The following is a 4,861-nucleotide window of genomic DNA, read 5'->3' as shown; positions in this document are numbered from 1 at the left end:
CTCTTGAGGCGGAAGCCCAGAAGCCAGATGACACTTCCATTTCCCAATAGACCCAGCAGGCAGATTATGAGAACAAAAACGTTGATAATATTTTTTGATAACTTATCAAGGGGATGCTTGTGTGTTACGTTGGCTAACGGTTCAATTGAGAGACTTATGTTTTCAAAGAGAAAACTAGAAATGTTGTCTTCAGTAGATCTGTAGCCATTTTCTCCAAGATTCACTGGCAGGTCACCATATCTTAATGTGTTGATATAGTGATACACATCCCTATTAAAAAAGATACAAAGGAGGATTGTTTTCTGTTAGCAAGATTGATACGGTTTTCATTCTTCATGTGTCCAAGTGGCCACATTGCTCTTTTTAGAACTTGCTGACTGACACTTCTGATGTCCATTTGATTAATAAAATGCCCATCCAAGCATGTTGAGGAAATTTGGTTGAAAGTCCCTTATATAATTTGTAAATTTCACTTGAGTTTTTCACTATTGGGTGATCTACTGCAAAGCTGCCCTTTAGACCCAGGCAGAGTAGAGTCGGGACTGAGTGGGGGAATCGGTTGCGCTATGCTTAAACCCAAATGTGCCTTTTATGTTGACGAGGACAAACATCACCTGAGTACTGGCATCTCTACAGGTGGCCACAATCGCCTGCCATGCTTCCCTCTATCGTGTTCTAGCCGGACTGCAAGCTCTCCCATTCTGGCATGGGCACTGAAGGAAGCAGGGGGCTGGGGGCTGCACAGATGGCAGAGGTGGAACAAGACCGTTTTTTCCAATGCTGCACATCAGGAGACCAGTGTGGTATAGTGGTTACGGTTCTGGATTAGGGCCCCAGGAGATCCTGTTCTTGTCCTCATCTGGCCATGGAGCTCACTGGATGACTGGGGCAGCCACTCCCTCTCAGAGCAACCTGCATCTAAAGGTTGTGTTGTCAGGGGGAAATGGAACTCTGTAAGCTCTCAAGACATTAATGCAAGAATGAAGGTTAAGTATAATAACAGAAACAGAAACAGAGCGAGTCGGAAGTGGCCTCCCGGACCATCTAGCCTGACCCCTGGTTCCAGCTGATTCCACTCATGACATGCCCACCATGTGCAAGTCCAACCAATCCTTGAACACCTTCATCGATGCGGCCTCAAGCACCTCCTGGGGAAGCCCATTCCATGCCCTAGGGGACCTAACTGTCAGGAAGTTCTTCCTGGCATCCATGCCTAATAATAGTATGAAAGCTACCATTCTCCTTTTTTGTATTATTCAGGTAAGTTCTCATTCTGTCACTTTGCAGTTCAAGTACAATAGCAGAACTTTGCAAACTGTTCCGTGGCTCAAGCAGTTGCCCATTATTTTTGGGCAAACCTTGGTGGAACAAGGAATTGTTCAAGCGTTCTCTCCACAGAGCACATGAAAAAATGATCTAACAGGGTGTACAATAGGCAGCCTAGTGTTTGCCACAAGAGTTTGGCACAAGCTGTGCAGATGGGGTTGTGCTGCTGCTGGTGCGACCATGCTGTGCAAGGACAACTTTCTCTTGTGAGTAAAAGCAAGAATGGCAGGAGGAAGAGGAGGAATCAGTTGAGGTGAACAGCTCTCAACTGTGCACTGGTGCCCAGCTGATTTTCGCACTGCTGATGCAGCCGGTACAGAAGAGGGAGCCGAGCTTGGCTTCCTAGCACCTCCAGGTGGTTTGTATAATGACTCTTACAAACCCTGCTATTAACCATGCTGTTTGAGGCTTACAGGGGTCGGTACCCAAATTTTGTTTTGAGGGACCATTTGCTGACTTCTGCACTTTAAGCTTCCATGGAACTCCAGGTGGCCACTCAGTAACAGGTACCTGAATATCTTCAAGTAAGCATCCTTTCGGTACTAGGGCCATGAAACATTTGAGGCTTTGGTTCCCCATTGAGATCAGTAATGTAGCACCTCTTTAAATAGATCTGTTTGGTACTTACTCTAAAGACAATCATCTTTTCCAGTACAATTCCACATGCATCACCCATGGATCAAAGTATTTATTCATTTATTAAAAGCTTTGCTATCCTGTCCCCTACAGAACATCTTAGGACAGCTTACAATAAATAAATATAATAGATCAGCCCCACAATATCAGACCATTATATTAAAACCCCAATTAAACATTAGAATAATGGGAAAATGAAAAGGGTTTTGCCTGACACTGAAAAGACTATAACGTTGGCACCAGGCAATCCTCTCTGGAGAGCATGTTCCTTTGTCAGGGTGCCACCACAGAGAAGGTCCTCCTCTGGGTACTCTCCCTCCTAATCTCCTTCAAGGAGGGCTCCTGGAGTAGGGCCTCCACCTCACATCTCAAGGGGCAGGAGGGCATATAGGGAAGAAGGCGTTCCTTCAGGTCTCCCAGACCCAAGCCGATTAGGGCTTTATTGGTCAACACCAGCACCTTAAATTGGTCCCAGACATCAATTGTGAGCCAGTGTAACTGGTAGAGGAGTGTAACTGGTAGAGGAGTGTAACTGCTGTTACATGTGAAAACCGGCTGGTCCCTGTTAACATCCTGGAAGCACCCACATAGAGTGAGTTACAGTAATCCAACTGGGAAGTTACCAGAGCATCGGTCACTGTTGCCAGGCAATGCTCCTCCAGGTAAGGATGCAGTTGGTGGATCAGATGAAGCTGAAGGAAAGCCCTCCTCACCACCTGTGCCACCTGGGACTCCAGGGACAGCTCTGGGCTGAGAAGTACTCCCAAACTGTAAACCATATCCATTAGGGGGAGTGCAACCCCATTCAGGACAGGGCTAAAAGCACTTGCCTGGAAGGCTGAACTGCCAACCAACAGGACCTCCATCTTATCTGGATGAAGTCTTAATGTATTGACCCCCATCCAGCCCATTACCTCGGGCAGGCACTGGTTGAGTACAGCTCCTACCTCACCTGGACTAGAGGCAAGAGAGAGGTAGAGCTGGGTGTCATCAGTGTACTGATGGCACCGTAGCCCAAACCTCCAGCTGACCTCTCCCAGCTGTTTCATGCAGAAGTTAAAAAGCTTGGGGGACAAAATGGAACCCTGTGGAATTCCATGGCAGCAGCTGGAAAGTAGGCAGCTGTAACATGCTTATATATTTATTTAATTTAAAACTTTTCTAGATTGTCCCTTATCGCCACAATAATTTGGGTTAAGAGATGCACTCATCTGCCAGGGTTCAGCTCTTTCTCTCTCCCTCCTTGTTCTGCATCGTCCCGGCATGCTGGCCTCCAAAGGAGGCATCATGGTAGTAATCAGAAATTCCGGTATTTCAATTTCCATCTTACCAAGATTTAAGTGTTCGGTGTTTCCTGGCTAAGATGGAACAGTGTGTCTACTCACTGTGGAAACCGCTCCTGCTCCATCAGGAGATGCCTGTCCTTTAGATTTTCTTTTAAGAATTCGGTAGCTCCCCTAACCTCTCCCACAACCTTAAAAGAGCACAAACTACTTACCAAATGTAACTGGCATGACCACCTGTCTCATTTTGGATGTCATTGTAGCTGGAGTAATCATGAAGCATCGTTGCACTATCTAAGTAAATTTGAAATCAAAGAACAAGGAAATTATTTCGGTCAATTCCTATATATCTAAACAACCACCACCTTGGAACAAATTCCAGTTATCTATGGCTGTACTTTCGATTATGTTAATCTAGACCATGCAAAAACACATCATCAGATCAATCAATAAATGCATGCGCTTGAGTTCAGAAGAGTTTCTGCAGCTTCAAGTTCCATCATTTGCATCATCTCTTATAACCTGCTTGTGCAGGGAGAAACTCCTAGTAAAGAGCCGAATTTTGGTTTTATGAAAATCTGTTGCTATATAATTTTATTAAAATAAGTGATAAATGCTCTCAGTATTTGTTTTAGCACAACTTTGCTGAATAGAATGAAGAACAGCATTAATTGCATTTAAAAGTAATGCTATGCTACCTACGGACAGTTTAGGGGTATGGAAGTACATGAAGAAAAAATATTAGATAGGTCATTAAGGTACAGATTGAATAGCATGGCTCCAATTCTGACATCCCTAGGGACAGGAATAGAGTTAGTCAGGGTTCCCCTCACTTCACATCTCACCTGTACATTAGGGCACTGATATAAACGCATAATTAAATAAAGTAATCTTTTATAAGTGGAAGAGGAATAATGTTTAGCCCATAGCTTATCCCTTGGAACGGAATCAAGAGCAGATTTTAAAATCAATGTACAGTGCTTCGCTGGGAGATTTTGTGACCTCTCTCTTCTAACGCCAGGCAGCTCATTTTTTAACACAGTTTCTTCTTCAATCTGAGTAACAAGTTTGTTATTAAGGTAAAGGGAAGCAGGTAACATGCCTTTGAAAGGAGGCTAATTGGATGGTGGGTGGAAGGACTGTTTCTAGCTCCTTCCGTATGAATAGGGATTATAGCAGCCCGAGACCAGTCACTGGAAAATTGAGCAGTCCTATCAACTTGTGTAAATAGGGCTGCTAATACAGGCACCTGCCCTGTTTTGTTAACTCCCAGTAGTCCACAACTGAATCTGGTCCTGGACACTTCCTGGATTTTATACAGGGAATCAATATCTTTATTTCTAAACGAGTAACAGGGGCCCAGTCCGGATGATCAGAAAAATCCAGGGAAAAAGGAAAGGAAACCATTGAGCCATGATTACTGGGCTCCCTAAAGAATGTAGAAAAAAAATATTTGCCAGACCCGGGCAGCAATTGTACATTTTGTTGAGTCCATGAGATTGCAAATTGCATCTGTAACTATTGACCAGAAGTTTTTAGTATCCTTTTCCAAAGAATAATTTATCAGAATGTTCCACTTCCTTTACATAAGTCCCCTAAATAATTCTTCCTTGAAG

General features: G+C 44.1%; 1 long non-coding RNA gene across 1 annotated transcript in view; it reads right to left on the bottom strand.

The window, feature by feature from the left end:
- Positions 1-6: 6 nt before the first annotated feature.
- Positions 7-4,861, bottom strand: part of LOC123025546 — a 6,515-nt gene continuing 1,660 nt past the window's right edge. Inside the window, exons 2-3 of the long non-coding RNA XR_006415133.1 lie at positions 3,461-3,539; positions 7-270 (exon numbers count right to left, since the gene is read on the bottom strand). This is a non-coding gene — a long non-coding RNA (uncharacterized LOC123025546). The remainder of the gene's footprint in view (positions 271-3,460; positions 3,540-4,861) is intronic.

Source organism: Varanus komodoensis, unplaced genomic scaffold (genome assembly GCF_004798865.1).
Source record: "Varanus komodoensis strain SLA01 unplaced genomic scaffold, ASM479886v1 scaffold2774, whole genome shotgun sequence".
NCBI lineage: Eukaryota > Metazoa > Chordata > Lepidosauria > Squamata > Varanidae > Varanus > Varanus komodoensis.
The sequence above is the reverse complement of the archived record's forward strand: the minus strand, read 5'-3'. Positions and strand labels throughout refer to the sequence as shown.